Source organism: Grus americana, chromosome 8 (assembly GCF_028858705.1).
Source record: "Grus americana isolate bGruAme1 chromosome 8, bGruAme1.mat, whole genome shotgun sequence".
NCBI lineage: Eukaryota > Metazoa > Chordata > Aves > Gruiformes > Gruidae > Grus > Grus americana.
In genome coordinates this window covers 33,886,291-33,904,649 of record NC_072859.1, presented here as the reverse complement: position 1 = coordinate 33,904,649, position 18,359 = coordinate 33,886,291, and the positions used below count along the sequence as shown (strand labels likewise).

The 18,359-nt window shown below is 55.9% G+C and overlaps 1 protein-coding gene across 9 annotated transcripts in view; it reads right to left on the bottom strand.

Annotated features, from left to right (window-relative positions):
- RAVER2 (ribonucleoprotein, PTB binding 2) overlaps positions 1-18,359 on the bottom strand; it is a 67,498-nt gene that overhangs the window by 22,459 nt on the left and 26,680 nt on the right. The window lies entirely within an intron of this gene.

The following is an 18,359-nucleotide window of genomic DNA, read 5'->3' as shown; positions in this document are numbered from 1 at the left end:
GATGTCATGAGTAATTAACTCAAAGAGTGACTATAGAAACACAGATACACACAACCTCACTACTTGTAACACACCAAAATTTTACATTTGGGAAACAAAAAGCAATTACATTTTATACCGAAGGCAACACATTGCTGATTCTATTGAACTTCTTTAAAATCTCACTTCGGGGTTACTGGATCTTTTTTAGGTCTTCAGTCTATAAAGCTTTCACACAATCACAGAATTGCAGACAGGATGAGGCTGGCAGGGACCTCTGGAGGTCATCTTGTCAAACCCTTTGCTTAAGCAGGGCCACCCAGAGCTGGTTGCACAGGACCATGTCCAGATGGGTTCTTAATATCTCCAAGGATGGAGACTCTACAACCTTTCTGGGCAACCTGTAACAGTTCTTGGTGACCTTCACAGTGAAAAAGTGTTTCCTGATGTTCAGAGGGAAAAATCTCTGATTCAGCTGGCACTTGTTGCCTCATACCCTGTGAATTAAAGATCTAAAAGTCTGCAGTGAACCAAGCAGATGGAAGCTAATTCACGTGTTTTCTTCCAGTAAGCAACTGAAGTGCACAGCACAGGGCAGTCCTAGGCTAAAAGTTCGGTTCATTTCAGAGAAAGACGTGAGCCTCGCTGTTCATGCGGAGATACCCTTAGCATTGCCAGCCACTCATGGGCGCAGGGTTGGGCACTGGAACATGACTTCAATGCCAAAGGTGTGAAAGATCACCTCCAGAAAACTCAACAAGCGTCTTTCTTCCAGAATAGCCTTCAAATCCACAAATCTCAGCAGCAAGTACCATGCAAATATTTAAAACAGGGCAGTGGACAGGAGATGCTGCTTTTAAGACTCTTTTAATCTTTGCTGATCTGCTCTTCTTTACATTGATCATGCAGTTACTTCATTTCCTTCTCCAGCACTACCAATTCTTGTTTTTTATTTCATTTTATTGTTTATGTAATAGTGTCTTCTCATTTGATTACTGGAAAAGTGGTATTGCATGGATGCAGCACAACTCCAGGCAACAGCTCCAGTGATGTCATGGCCATGTCACTATCAGCAGACTGCTTGTGGTGGTCCATGTCACAAAGGGGTTGGTGACATGGTTGGTCCCAGACAGGTACAGAAAGGGCTGCGCCAGCCCAGACTGGCAGGTAAGGCCGGTGAGCGAGGGCAGAGAGGAGCAGATACGGAGGGGAAGGGGAGGGGACTGGGGCTGCCAACAGCAATAGAGGATGAGTTCATTTTTGTTGTTTCTTCTGAGAATTACAGCCAGACTCTTTTCAAAAGAGACGCAGCCAGATGACAGCTCCTGTCCTCTCTTACCTTGTCACTCAGCTGGAGACCTGTCAGTGCTCTACAGGACAGAAAAGACAGTCCTTGCCTCTACCGTGTCCTGGTTTTCAAAGGAGCATCCCAAAGCCACGGACACAGGAAGCTCCACAAACCTCTCAACTGCAAAGCCGAGGGCTAGGCTCCAAACAAGACCCTGGCACCAGCACGGCTGATGTCATGGCCATGTCACAATCACAGACCACGTGAGGTGGTCAAAGTCACTGTGAGGTAGCACACATAGTTGGCCAGAGAAAGGCATAAAAAGGGCTACACTAGCCAACACTATCAGATGAAGAGAAAGGCAATCAAAGAATTAGAGGCTCCACCACAACCACCATACTGTGCAATGCCAAGATCCAACAGAGACCCAGAAGCTACCCACAGCCATGAAAAAAGGGAGTGCAGTAATACCAGTCATATTTATAGCACATCACATTCCTACAGGCATACAGCAGCTGACCACAGCTGTGGGAAAAAGGAGAGTCATAACCCCAACAATGTCTGGACAACATAAAAGACCACAAGGAAGATCAACGGTACCTGCGACTATGGACAACAGAAGCACCAAAACATGCAACGTACCTGCAACCCATGATCATCCTACAGACAGACAGAAGGTGTCCGTAAATCTGGATAAAGGAAACACTTAAGACCCACGACCACTCCACCATGCCATCCGCGACAAGCAGCTGGAAAGAACACGCAGCCGTCGACAGGGAACCTCTGCAAAACGCACCGTATCTGTACGCCATCCTCATCCTACAGACACATGAAGGTATCCACCGCCGTGGGCAAAAGACAGCTGCACCACCCATCGTATCTGTACCATATCCAGGTCCCACAGCCAGCTCGCAGCTGCAACGCAGCCATGGACAATGGGAGCACCGCAACAACCACTTCTCTCTACACCACTGTGGTGGGTTGACCCTGGCTGGGGGCCAGGTGCCCACCAGAGCCGCTCTCTCACTCCCCTCATTCACCAAACAGGGGAGAAAAGGCATAACGAAATGCTTGTAGGTCGAGATAAGGACAGGGAGAGATTACTCACTAATTATTGTAAAAAGAAAAACAGACTGAACTTAGAGAGGGAATTCATCTAATTTATTAGTTGGCAAAACAGAGTAGAGGAATGAGAAAATAAAATCAACTCTTAAAACACCTCCCCCCACCCCTCCCATCTTCCTGGGCTCAACTTCACTCCCGGCTTCAACCTTCCCCCCCCTCAGCGGCACAGGGGGATGGGGAGTAGGGGTTACGGTCAGTTCATCACACGATGTTTCTGCCGCTTCTTCATCCTCAGGGGGAGGACTCCTCTCATCGTTCCCCTGCTCCAGCATGGAGGCCCTCTCACGGGGTGCAGACCTTCAGGAGCAAACTGCTCCAGCATGGGTCCCCCACGGGGTCACAAGTCCTGCCAGCAAACCTGCCCTGGCGTGGGCTCCCCTCTTCACGGGTCCACCGGTCCGGCCAGGAACCTGCTCCAGCGTGGGCTTCCCACAGGCCACAGCCTCCTTCAGGTGCCTCCACCTGCTCCGGCGTGGGGTCCTCCACGGGCTGCAGGTGGAATCGCTACACCCCCTCATCCTTCCTCCATGGGCTGCAGGGGGACAGCCTGCTTCACCATGGCCTTCACCATGGGCTGCAGGGGGATCTCTGCTCCGGCGCCTGGAGCTCCTCCTCCCCCTCCTTCTGCACTGACCTTGGTGTCTGAAGAGTTTCTTACATCTTCTGACTCCTCTCTCCGGCTGCAAAAGCTCTCTCCCTCTCTAAGTGTTTTTCTACTTCTTAAATATGTTATCACAGAGGCGCTGATTGGCTTGGCCTTGGCCAGTGGTGGGTCTGTCTTCGAGCCGGCTGGCATTGGCTCTATCAGACACAGGGGGACCTTCTAGCAGCCTCTCACAGAAGCCATCCCGGTAGCTCCCCGCTACCAAAACCTTGCCACGCAAACCCAACAACCACCATCACCCTACAGACAGCTGGAAAGGGCCCACACTCCTGGACAAAGGTAGCACCACAACACTCCCCACATCCCTACCCTCTCACGATCCAAAAGCCACCTACACAATGACCAAACACACAGGCAAAGAGTGACACATCACCCACCATAGCTGTACCCCATCCAGGTCCCACACGCAGCTCGCACCTACCCACATTCAGGGACAAAGGGAGCACCCAACACCCACCACTACTCCACCGTGCCATCCTCCACAACCAGCTGCAAGGAACACGCAGCCGTCGACAGGGAACCTCTGCAAAATGCACCGTATCTGTACGCCATCCTCATCCTACAGACACAGAGAAGGTACCCACAGCCATGGTCAAAAGGCAGCTGCACCACCCATCATATCTGTACCATATCCAGGTCCCACAACCAGCTCGCAGCTGCAACGCAGCCATGGACAATGGGAGCACCGCAACAACCACCTTCTCTCTACACCACCATCACCCTACAGACAGCCAGAAAGGGCCCACACTCCTGGACAAAGGTAGCACCACAACACTCCCCACATCCCTACCCTCTCACGATCCAAAAGCCAGCTACAACATGCCCAAACACACAGGCAAAGAGTGACACATCACCCACCATAGCTGCACCCCATCCAGGTCCCACACGCAGCTCACAGCTCACACCTACCCACATTCAGGGACAAAGGGAGCACCCAACACCCACCACCACTCCACCGTGCCATCCTCCACAACCAGCTGCAAGGAACACGCAGCCGTCGACAGGGAACCTCTGCAAAACGCACCGTATCTGCACCCCATCCTCATCCTACAGACACATGAAGGTGTCCACCGCCGTGGGCAAAAGACAGCTGCGCCACCCATCATATCTGTACCATATCCAGGTCCCACAGCCAGCTCGCAGCTGCAACGCAGCCATGGACAATGGGAGCACCGCAACAACCACCTTCTCTCTACACCACCATCACCCTACAGACAGCTGGAAAGGGCCCACCCTCCTGGACAAAGGTAGCACCACAACACTCCCCACATCCCTACCCACTCATGATCCAAAAGCCACCTACACAATGCCCAAACACACAGGCAAAGAGCGACACATCACCCACCATAGCTGTACGCCATCCAGGTCCCACACGCAGCTCGCAGATCACACCTACCCACATTCAGGGACAAAGGGAGCACCCAACACCCACCACCACTCCACCGTGCCATCCTCCACAACCAGCTGCAAGGAACACGCAGCCGTCGACAGGGAACCTCTGCAAAACGCACCGTATCTGTACGCCATCCTCATCCTACAGACACAGAGAAGGCACCTACAGGCATGGTCAAAAGGCAGCTGCGCCACCCAACATATCTGTACACCCTCCAGGTCCCACAGCAAGCTAAAAGGTGCCCGCAACCATGGACAGCAAAGGAACCGCAACAACCACCTTCTCTCTGCACCATCATCATCTTACAGACAGACGGAAACGGGGCCACAGGCATGGACTACTGCAGTGCTGCAGCACCCACCTGATCTCTTCCCCGCCATTACCCTACAGCCAGCCAGAAAATGCCCAAAGACATGGGCAAAGAAGAACCGCATCACCCACCATAGCTGTACCCCATGCAGGTCCCACATGCAGCTCGCAGATCACACCTACCCACATTCAGGGACAAAGGGAGCACCCAACACCCACCACCACTCCACCGTGCCATCCTCCACAACCAGCTGCAAGGAACACGCAGCCGTCGACAGGGAACCTCTGCAAAACGCACCGTATCTGTACCCCATCCTCATCCTACAGACACAGAGAAGGTGTCCACCGCCGTGGGCAAAAGACAGCTGCACCACCCATCATATCTGTACCATATCCAGGTCCCACAGCCAGCTCGCAGCTGCAACGCAGCCATGGACCATGGGAGCACTGCAACAACCACCTTCTCTCTGCACCACCATCACCCTACAGACAGCCGGAAAGGGCCCACACTCCTGGACAAAGGTAGCACCACAACACTCCCCACATCCCTACCCTCTCACGATCCAAAAGCCACCTACAACATGCCCAAACATATAGGCAAAGAGTGACACATCACCCACCATAGCTGTACCCCATCCAGGTCCCACACGCAGCTCACACCTACCCACATTCATGGACAAAGGGAGCACCCAACACCCACCACCACTCCACCGTGCCATCCTCCACAACCAGCTGCAAGGAACACGCAGCCGTCGACAGGGAACCTCTGCAAAACGCACCGTATCTGTACCCCATCCTCATCCTACAGACACAGAGAAGGTACCCACAGCCATGGTCAAAAGGCAGCTGCGCCACCCATCATATCTGTACCATATCCAGGTCCCACAGCCAGCTTGCAGCTGCAACGCAGCCATGGACAATGGGAGCACTGCAACAACCACCTTCTCTCTACACCACCATCACCCTACAGACAGCCGGAAAGGGCCCACACTCCTGGACAAAGGTAGCACCACAACACTCCCCACACCCCTACCCTCTGACGATCCAAAAGCCACCTACAACATGCCCAAACACACAGGCAAAGAGCGAAACATCACCCACCATAGCTGTACCCCATCCAGGTCCCACACGCAGCTCGCAGATCACACCTACCCACATTCAGGGACAAAGGGAGCACCCAACACCCACCACCACTCCACCGTGCCATCCTCCACAACCAGCTGCAAGGAACACGCAGCCGTCGACAGGGAACCTCTGCAAAACGCACCGTATCTGTACGCCATCCTCATCCTACAGACACAGAGAAGGTACCCACAGCCATGGTCAAAAGGCAGCTGCGCCACCCAACATATCTGTACACCCTCCAGGTCCCACAGCAAGCTAAAAGGTGCCCGCAACCATGGACAGCAAAGGAACCGCAACAACCACCTTCTCTCTGCACCATCATCATCTTACAGACAGACGGAAACGGGGCCACAGGCATGGACTACTGCAGTGCTGCAGCACCCACCTGATCTCTTCCCCGCCATTACCCTACAGACAGCCAGAACATGCCCAAAGACATGGGCAAAGAAGAACCGCATCACCCACCATAGCTCTACCCCATCCAGGTCCCACACGCAGCTCGCAGCTCACACCTACCCACATTCAGGGACAAAGGGAGCACCCAACACCCACCACCACTCCACCGTGCCATCCTCCACAACCAGCTGCAAGGAACACGCAGTTGTCGACAGGGAACCTCTGCAAAACGCACCGTATCTGTACCCCATCCTCATCCTACAGACACAGAGAAGGTACCCACAGCCATGGTCAAAAGGCAGCTGCGCCACCCATCATATCTGTACCAGATCCAGGTCCCACAGCCAGCTCACAGCTGCAACGCAGCCATGGACCATGGGAGCACCGCAACAACCACCTTCTCTCTACACCACCATCACCCTACAGACAGCCGGAAAGGGCCCACACTCCTGGACAAAGATAGCACCACAACACTCCCCACACCCCTACCCTCTGACGATCCAAAAGCCACCTACAACATGCCCAAACACACAGGCAAAGAGCGAAACATCACCCACCATAGCTGTACCCCATCCAGGTCCCACACGCAGCTCGCAGATCACACCTACCCACATTCAGGGACAAAGGGAGCACCCAACACCCACCACCACTCCACCGTGCCATCCTCCACAACCAGCTGCAAGGAACACGCAGCCGTCGACAGGGAACCTCTGCAAAACGCACCGTATCTGTACGCCATCCTCATCCTACAGACACAGAGAAGGTACCCACAGCCATGGTCAAAAGGCAGCTGCGCCACCCAACATATCTGTACACCCTCCAGGTCCCACAGCAAGCTAAAAGGTGCCCGCAACCATGGACAGCAAAGGAACCGCAACAACCACCTTCTCTCTGCACCATCATCATCTTACAGACAGACGGAAAGGGGGCCACAGGCATGGACTACTGCAGTGCTGCAGCACCCACCTGATCTCTTCCCCGCCATTACCCTACAGACAGCCAGAACATGCCCAAAGACATGGGCAAAGAAGAACCGCATCACCCACCATAGCTCTACCCCATCCAGGTCCCACACGCAGCTCGCAGCTCGCACCTACCCACATTCAGGGACAAAGGGAGCACCCAACGCCCACCACCACTCCACTGTGCCATCCTCCACAACCAGCTGCAAGGAACACGCAGCCGTCGACAGGGAACCTCTGCAAAACGCACCGTATCTGTACCCCATCCTCATCCTACAGACACAGAGAAGGTGTCCACCGCCGTGGGCAAAAGACAGCTGCACCACCCATCATATCTGTACCATATCCAGGTCCCACAGCCAGCTCAGAGCTGCAACGCAGCCATGGACAATGGGAGCACCGCAACAACCACCTTCTCTCTACACCACCATCACCCTACAGACAGCCGGAAAGGGCCCACACTCCTGGACAAAGGTAGCACCACAACACTCCCCACATCCCTACCCTCTCACGATCCAAAAGCCGCCTACACAATGACCAAACACATAGGCAAAGAGCGACACATCACCCACCATAGCTGTACCCCATCCAGGTCCCACACGCAGCTCGCAGCTCACACCTACCCACATTCAGGGACAAAGGGAGCACCCAACACCCACCACCACTCCACCGTGCCATCCTCCACAACCAGCTGCAAGGAACACGCAGCCGTCGACAGCGAACCTCTGCAAAACGCACCGTATCTGTACCCCATCCTCATCCCACAGACACAGAGAAGGTGTCCACCGCCGTGGGCAAAAGACAGCTGCGCCACCCATCATATCTGTACCATATCCAGGTCCCACAGCCAGCTTGCAGCTGCAACGCAGCCATGGACAATGGGAGCGCCGCAACAACCACCTTCTCTCTACACCACCATCACCCTACAGACAGCCGGAAAGGGCCCACACTCCTGGACAAAGGTAGCACCACAACACTCCCCACATCCCTACCCACTCACGATCCAAAAGCCACCTACACAATGCCCAAACACACAGGCAAAGAGCGACACATCACCCACCATAGCTGTACCCCATCCAGGTCCCACACGCAGCTCGCAGCTCACACCTACCCACATTCAGGGACAAAGGGAGCACCCAACGCCCACCACCACTCCACCGTGCCATCCTCCACAACCAGCTGCAAGGAACACGCAGCCGTCGACAGGGAACCTCTGCAAAACGCACCGTATCTGTACCCCATCCTCATCCTACAGACACATGAAGGTGTCCACCGCCGTGGGCAAAAGACAGCTGCGCCACCCATCATATCTGTACCATATCCAGGTCCCACAGCCAGCTCGCAGCTGCAACGCAGCCATGGACAATGGGAGCACCGCAACAACCACCTTCTCTCTACACCACCATCACCCTACAGACAGCCGGAAAGGGCCCACACTCCTGGACAAAGGTAGCACCACAACACTCCCCACATCCCTACCCACTCACGATCCAAAAGCCACCTACAACATGCCCAAACACATAGGCAAAGAGCGACACATCACCCACCATAGCTGTACCCCATCCAGGTCCCACACGCAGCTCGCAGCTCACACCTACCCACATTCAGGGACAAAGGGAGCACCCAACACCCACCACCACTCCACCGTGCCATCCTCCACAACCAGCTGCAAGGAACACGCAGCCGTCGACAGCGAACCTCTGCAAAACGCACCGTATCTGTACGCCATCCTCATCCCACAGACACAGAGAAGGTGTCCACCGCCGTGGGCAAAAGACAGCTGCGCCACCCATCATATCTGTACCATATCCAGGTCCCACAGCCAGCTTGCAGCTGCAACGCAGCCATGGACAATGGGAGCGCCGCAACAACCACCTTCTCTCTACACCACCATCACCCTACAGACAGCCGGAAAGGGCCCACACTCCTGGACAAAGGTAGCACCACAACACTCCCCACATCCCTACCCACTCACGATCCAAAAGCCACCTACACAATGCCCAAACACACAGGCAAAGAGCGACACATCACCCACCATAGCTGTACCCCATCCAGGTCCCACACGCAGCTCGCAGCTCACACCTACCCACATTCAGGGACAAAGGGAGCACCCAACGCCCACCACCACTCCACCGTGCCATCCTCCACAACCAGCTGCAAGGAACACGCAGCCGTCGACAGGGAACCTCTGCAAAACGCACCGTATCTGCACCCCATCCTCATCCTACAGACACATGAAGGTGTCCACCGCCGTGGGCAAAAGACAGCTGCGCCACCCATCATATCTGTACCATATCCAGGTCCCACAGCCAGCTCGCAGCTGCAACGCAGCCATGGACAATGGGAGCACCGCAACAACCACCTTCTCTCTACACCACCATCACCCTACAGACAGCCGGAAAGGGCCCACACTCCTGGACAAAGGTAGCACCACAACACTCCCCACATCCCTACCCTCTCACGATCCAAAAGCCACCTACAACATGCCCAACCACACAGGCAAAGAGTGACACATCACCCACCATAGCTGTACCCCATCCAGGTCCCACACGCAGCTCGCACCTCACACCTACCCACATTCAGGGACAAAGGGAGCACCCAACACCCACCACCACTCCACCGTGCCATCCTCCACAACCAGCTGCAAGGAACACGCAGCCGTCGACAGCGAACCTCTGCAAAACGCACCGTATCTGTACGCCATCCTCATCCCACAGACACAGAGAAGGTGTCCACCGCCGTGGGCAAAAGACAGCTGCGCCACCCATCATATCTGTACCAGATCCAGGTCCCACAGCCAGCTCGCAGCTGCAACACAGCCATGGACAATGGGAGCACCGCAACAACCACCTTCTCTCTACACCACCATCACCCTACAGACAGCCGGAAAGGGCCCACACTCCTGGACAAAGGTAGCACCACAACACTCCCCACATCCCTACCCACTCACGATCCAAAAGCCGCCTACAACATGCCCAAACACATAGGCAAAGAGCGACACATCACCCACCATAGCTGTACCCCATCCAGGTCCCACACGCAGCTCGCAGCTCACACCTACCCACATTCAGGGACAAAGGGAGCACCCAACGCCCACCACCACTCCACCGTGCCATCCTCCACAACCAGCTGCAAGGAACACGCAGCCGTCGACAGGGAACCTCTGCAAAACGCACCGTATCTGCACCCCATCCTCATCCTACAGACACATGAAGGTGTCCACCGCCGTGGGCAAAAGACAGCTGCGCCACCCATCATATCTGTACCATATCCAGGTCCCACAGCCAGCTCGCAGCTGCAACGCAGCCATGGACAATGGGAGCGCCGCAACAACCACCTTCTCTCTACACCACCATCACCCTACAGACAGCCGGAAAGGGCCCACACTCCTGGACAAAGGTAGCACCACAACACTCCCCACATCCCTACCCTCTCACGATCCAAAAGCCACCTACACAATGCCCAAACACACAGGCAAAGAGCGACACATCACCCACCATAGCTGTACCCCATCCAGGTCCCACACGCAGCTCGCAGCTCACACCTACCCACATTCAGGGACAAAGGGAGCACCCAACGCCCACCACCACTCCACCGTGCCATCCTCCACAACCAGCTGCAAGGAACACGCAGCCGTCGACAGGGAACCTCTGCAAAACGCACCGTATCTGCACCCCATCCTCATCCTACAGACACATGAAGGTGTCCACCGCCGTGGGCAAAAGACAGCTGCGCCACCCATCATATCTGTACCATATCCAGGTCCCACAGCCAGCTCGCAGCTGCAACGCAGCCATGGACAATGGGAGCACCGCAACAACCACCTTCTCTCTACACCACCATCACCCTACAGACAGCCGGAAAGGGCCCACACTCCTGGACAAAGGTAGCACCACAACACTCCCCACATCCCTACCCTCTCACGATCCAAAAGCCACCTACAACATGCCCAAACACACAGGCAAAGAGTGACACATCACCCACCATAGCTGTACCCCATCCAGGTCCCACACGCAGCTCGCAGCTCACACCTACCCACATTCAGGGACAAAGGGAGCACCCAACACCCACCACCACTCCACCGTGCCATCCTCCACAACCAGCTGCAAGGAACACGCAGCCGTCGACAGGGAACCTCTGCAAAACGCACCGTATCTGTACGCCATCCTCATCCTACAGACACATGAAGGTATCCACCGCCGTGGGCAAAAGACAGCTGCACCACCCATCATATCTGTACCATATCCAGGTCCCACAGCCAGCTCGCAGCTGCAACGCAGCCATGGACAATGGGAGCACCGCAACAACCACCTTCTCTCTACACCACCATCACCCTACAGACAGCCGGAAAGGGCCCACACTCCTGGACAAAGGTAGCACCACAACACTCCCCACATCCCTACCCTCTCACGATCCAAAAGCCACCTACAACATGCCCAAACACACAGGCAAAGAGTGACACATCACCCACCATAGCTGTACCCCATCCAGGTCCCACACGCAGCTCGCAGCTCACACCTACCCACATTCAGGGACAAAGGGAGCACCCAACACCCACCACCACTCCACCGTGCCATCCTCCACAACCAGCTGCAAGGAACACGCAGCCGTCGACAGGGAACCTCTGCAAAACGCACCGTATCTGTACGCCATCCTCATCCTACAGACACAGAGAAGGTATCCACCGCCGTGGGCAAAAGACAGCTGCGCCACCCATCATATCTGTACCATATCCAGGTCCCACAGCCAGCTCGCAGCTGCAACGCAGCCATGGACAATGGGAGCACCGCAACAACCACCTTCTCTCTACACCACCATCACCCTACAGACAGCCGGAAAGGGCCCACACTCCTGGACAAAGGTAGCACCACAACACTCCCCACATCCCTACCCTCTCACGATCCAAAAGCCACCTACAACATGCCCAAACACACAGGCAAAGAGTGACACATCACCCACCATAGCTGTACCCCATCCAGGTCCCACACGCAGCTCGCAGATCACACCTACCCACATTCAGGGACAAAGGGAGCACCCAACGCCCACCACCACTCCACCGTGCCATCCTCCACAACCAGCTGCAAGGAACACGCAGCCGTCGACAGGGAACCTCTGCAAAACGCACCGTATCTGTACCCCATCCTCATCCCACAGACACAGAGAAGGTGTCCACCGCCGTGGGCAAAAGACAGCTGCGCCACCCATCATATCTGTACCATATCCAGGTCCCACAGCCAGCTCGCAGCTGCAACGCAGCCATGGACAATGGGAGCACCGCAACAACCACCTTCTCTCTACACCACCATCACCCTACAGACAGCCGGAAAGGGCCCACACTCCTGGACAAAGGTAGCACCACAACACTCCCCACATCCCTACCCTCTCACGATCCAAAAGCCACCTACAACATGCCCAAACACACAGGCAAAGAGTGACACATCACCCACCATAGCTGTACCCCATCCAGGTCCCACACGCAGCTCGCAGATCACACCTACCCACATTCAGGGACAAAGGGAGCACCCAACGCCCACCACCACTCCACCGTGCCATCCTCCACAACCAGCTGCAAGGAACACGCAGCCGTCGACAGGGAACCTCTGCAAAACGCACCGTATCTGTACCCCATCCTCATCCTACAGACACAGAGAAGGTGTCCACCGCCGTGGGCAAAAGACAGCTGCGCCACCCATCATATCTGTACCATATCCAGGTCCCACAGCCAGCTCGCAGCTGCAACGCAGCCATGGACAATGGGAGCACCGCAACAACCACCTTCTCTCTACACCACCATCACCCTACAGACAGCCGGAAAGGGCCCACACTCCTGGACAAAGGTAGCACCACAACACTCCCCACATCCCTACCCTCTCACGATCCAAAAGCCACCTACAACATGCCCAAACACACAGGCAAAGAGTGACACATCACCCACCATAGCTGTACCCCATCCAGGTCCCACACGCAGCTCGCAGATCACACCTACCCACATTCAGGGACAAAGGGAGCACCCAACACCCACCACCACTCCACCGTGCCATCCTCCACAACCAGCTGCAAGGAACACGCAGCCGTCGACAGGGAACCTCTGCAAAACGCACCGTATCTGTACCCCATCCTCATCCTACAGACACAGAGAAGGTGTCCACCGCCGTGGGCAAAAGACAGCTGCGCCACCCATCATATCTGTACCATATCCAGGTCCCACAGCCAGCTCACAGCTGCAACGCAGCCATGGACAATGGGAGCACCGCAACAACCACCTTCTCTCTACACCACCATCACCCTACAGACAGCCGGAAAGGGCCCACACTCCTGGACAAAGGTAGCACCACAACACTCCCCACATCCCTACCCTCTCACGATCCAAAAGCCACCTACAACATGCCCAAACACACAGGCAAAGAGTGACACATCACCCACCATAGCTGTACCCCATCCAGGTCCCACACGCAGCTCGCAGCTCACACCTACCCACATTCAGGGACAAAGGGAGCACCCAACGCCCACCACCACTCCACCGTGCCATCCTCCACAACCAGCTGCAAGGAACACGCAGCCGTCGACAGGGAACCTCTGCAAAACGCACCGTATCTGTACCCCATCCTCATCCTACAGACACAGAGAAGGTGTCCACCGCCGTGGGCAAAAGACAGCTGCGCCACCCATCATATCTGTACCATATCCAGGTCCCACAGCCAGCTCGCAGCTGCAACGCAGCCATGGACAATGGGAGCACCGCAACAACCACCTTCTCTCTACACCACCATCACCCTACAGACAGCCGGAAAGGGCCCACACTCCTGGACAAAGGTAGCACCACAACACTCCCCACATCCCTACCCTCTCACGATCCAAAAGCCACCTACAACATGCCCAAACACACAGGCAAAGAGTGACACATCACCCACCATAGCTGTACCCCATCCAGGTCCCACACGCAGCTCGCAGCTCACACCTACCCACATTCAGGGACAAAGGGAGCACCCAACACCCACCACCACTCCACCGTGCCATCCTCCACAACCAGCTGCAAGGAACACGCAGCCGTCGACAGGGAACCTCTGCAAAACGCACCGTATCTGTACGCCATCCTCATCCTACAGACACAGAGAAGGTGTCCACCGCCGTGGGCAAAAGACAGCTGCGCCACCCATCATATCTGTACCATATCCAGGTCCCACAGCCAGCTCGCAGCTGCAACGCAGCCATGGACAATGGGAGCACCGCAACAACCACCTTCTCTCTACACCACCATCACCCTACAGACAGCCGGAAAGGGCCCACACTCCTGGACAAAGGTAGCACCACAACACTCCCCACATCCCTACCCTCTCACGATCCAAAAGCCACCTACAACATGCCCAAACACACAGGCAAAGAGCGACACATCACCCACCATAGCTGTACCCCATCCAGGTCCCACACGCAGCTCGCAGCTCACACCTACCCACATTCAGGGACAAAGGGAGCACCCAACACCCACCACCACTCCACCGTGCCATCCTCCACAACCAGCTGCAAGGAACACGCAGCCGTCGACAGGGAACCTCTGCAAAACGCACCGTATCTGTACGCCATCCTCATCCTACAGACACATGAAGGTGTCCACCGCCGTGGGCAAAAGACAGCTGCGCCACCCATCATATCTGTACCATATCCAGGTCCCACAGCCAGCTCGCAGCTGCAACGCAGCCATGGACAATGGGAGCACCGCAACAACCACCTTCTCTCTACACCACCATCACCCTACAGACAGCCGGAAAGGGCCCACACTCCTGGACAAAGGTAGCACCACAACACTCCCCACATCCCTACCCTCTCACGATCCAAAAGCCACCTACAACATGCCCAAACACACAGGCAAAGAGTGACACATCACCCACCATAGCTGTACCCCATCCAGGTCCCACACGCAGCTCGCAGCTCACACCTACCCACATTCAGGGACAAAGGGAGCACCCAACACCCACCACCACTCCACCGTGCCATCCTCCACAACCAGCTGCAAGGAACACGCAGCCGTCGACAGGGAACCTCTGCAAAACGCACCGTATCTGTACGCCATCCTCATCCTACAGACACAGAGAAGGTGTCCACCGCCGTGGGCAAAAGACAGCTGCGCCACCCATCATATCTGTACCATATCCAGGTCCCACAGCCAGCTCGCAGCTGCAACGCAGCCATGGACAATGGGAGCACCGCAACAACCACCTTCTCTCTACACCACCATCACCCTACAGACAGCCGGAAAGGGCCCACACTCCTGGACAAAGGTAGCACCACAACACTCCCCACATCCCTACCCTCTCACGATCCAAAAGCCACCTACAACATGCCCAAACACACAGGCAAAGAGTGACACATCACCCACCATAGCTGTACCCCATCCAGGTCCCACACGCAGCTCGCAGATCACACCTACCCACATTCAGGGACAAAGGGAGCACCCAACACCCACCACCACTCCACCGTGCCATCCTCCACAACCAGCTGCAAGGAACACGCAGCCGTCGACAGGGAACCTCTGCAAAACGCACCGTATCTGTACGCCATCCTCATCCTACAGACACAGAGAAGGTGTCCACCGCCGTGGGCAAAAGACAGCTGCACCACCCATCATATCTGTACCATATCCAGGTCCCACAGCCAGCTCGCAGCTGCAACGCAGCCATGGACAATGGGAGCACCGCAACAACCACCTTCTCTCTACACCACCATCACCCTACAGACAGCCGGAAAGGGCCCACACTCCTGGACAAAGGTAGCACCACAACACTCCCCACATCCCTACCCTCTCACGATCCAAAAGCCACCTACAACATGCCCAAACACACAGGCAAAGAGTGACACATCACCCACCATAGCTGTACCCCATCCAGGTCCCACACGCAGCTCGCAGCTCACACCTACCCACATTCAGGGACAAAGGGAGCACCCAACACCCACCACCACTCCACCGTGCCATCCTCCACAACCAGCTGCAAGGAACACGCAGCCGTCGACAGGGAACCTCTGCAAAACGCACCGTATCTGTACGCCATCCTCATCCTACAGACACAGAGAAGGTACCCACAGCCATGGTCAAAAGGCAGCTGCGCCACCCATCATATCTGTACACCCTCCAGGTCCCACAGCAAGCTAAAAGGTGCCCGCAACCATGGACAGCAAAGGAACCGCAACAACCACCTTCTCTCTGCACCATCATCATCTTACAGACAGACGGAAAGGGGGCCACAGGCATGGACTACTGCAGAGCTGCAGCACCCACCTGATCTCTTCACCGCCATTACCCTACAGACAGCCAGAACATGCCCAAAGACATGGGCAAAGAAGAACCGCATCACCCACCATAGCTCTACCCCATCCAGGTCCCACACGCAGCTCGCAGATCACACCTACCCACATTCAGGGACAAAGGGAGCACCCAACACCCACCACCACTCCACCGTGCCATCCTCCACAACCAGCTGCAAGGAACACGCAGCCGTCGACAGGGAACCTCTGCAAAACGCACCGTATCTGTACGCCATCCTCATCCTACAGACACATGAAGGTATCCACCGCCGTGGGCAAAAGACAGCTGCGCCACCCATCATATCTGTACCATATCCAGGTCCCACAGCCAGCTCGCAGCTGCAACGCAGCCATGGACAATGGGAGCACCGCAACAACCACCTTCTCTCTACACCACCATCACCCTACAGACAGCCGGAAAGGGCCCACACTCCTGGACAAAGGTAGCACCACAACACTCCCCACATCCCTACCCTCTCACGATCCAAAAGCCACCTACAACATGCCCAAACACACAGGCAAAGAGTGACACATCACCCACCATAGCTGTACCCCATCCAGGTCCCACACGCAGCTCGCAGATCACACCTACCCACATTCAGGGACAAAGGGAGCACCCAACACCCACCACCACTCCACCGTGCCATCCTCCACAACCAGCTGCAAGGAACACGCAGCCGTCGACAGGGAACCTCTGCAAAACGCACCGTATCTGTACGCCATCCTCATCCTACAGACACATGAAGGTGTCCACCGCCGTGGGCAAAAGACAGCTGCGCCACCCATCATATCTGTACCATATCCAGGTCCCACAGCCAGCTCGCAGCTGCAACGCAGCCATGGACAATGGGAGCACCGCAACAACCACCTTCTCTCTACACCACCATCACCCTACAGACAGCCGGAAAGGGCCCACACTCCTGGACAAAGGTAGCACCACAACACTCCCCACATCCCTACCCTCTCACGATCCAAAAGCCACCTACAACATGCCCAAACACACAGGCAAAGAGTGACACATCACCCACCATAGCTGTACCCCATCCAGGTCCCACACGCAGCTCGCAGCTCACACCTACCCACATTCAGGGACAAAGGGAGCACCCAACGCCCACCACCACTCCACCGTGCCATCCTCCACAACCAGCTGCAAGGAACACGCAGCCGTCGACAGGGAACCTCTGCAAAACGCACCGTATCTGTACCCCATCCTCATCCTACAGACACAGAGAAGGTATCCACCGCCGTGGGCAAAAGACAGCTGCGCCACCCATCATATCTGTACCATATCCAGGTCCCACAGCCAGCTCGCAGCTGCAACGCAGCCATGGACAATGGGAGCACCGCAACAACCACCTTCTCTCTACACCACCATCACCCTACAGACAGCCGGAAAGGGCCCACACTCCTGGACAAAGGTAGCACCACAACACTCCCCACATCCCTACCCTCTCACGATCCAAAAGCCACCTACAACATGCCCAAACACACAGGCAAAGAGTGACACATCACCCACCATAGCTGTACCCCATCCAGGTCCCACACGCAGCTCGCAGCTCACACCTACCCACATTCAGGGACAAAGGGAGCACCCAACACCCACCACCACTCCACCGTGCCATCCTCCACAACCAGCTGCAAGGAACACGCAGCCGTCGACAGGGAACCTCTGCAAAACGCACCGTATCTGTACGCCATCCTCATCCTACAGACACATGAAGGTATCCACCGCCGTGGGCAAAAGACAGCTGCGCCACCCATCATATCTGTACCATATCCAGGTCCCACAGCCAGCTCGCAGCTGCAACGCAGCCATGGACA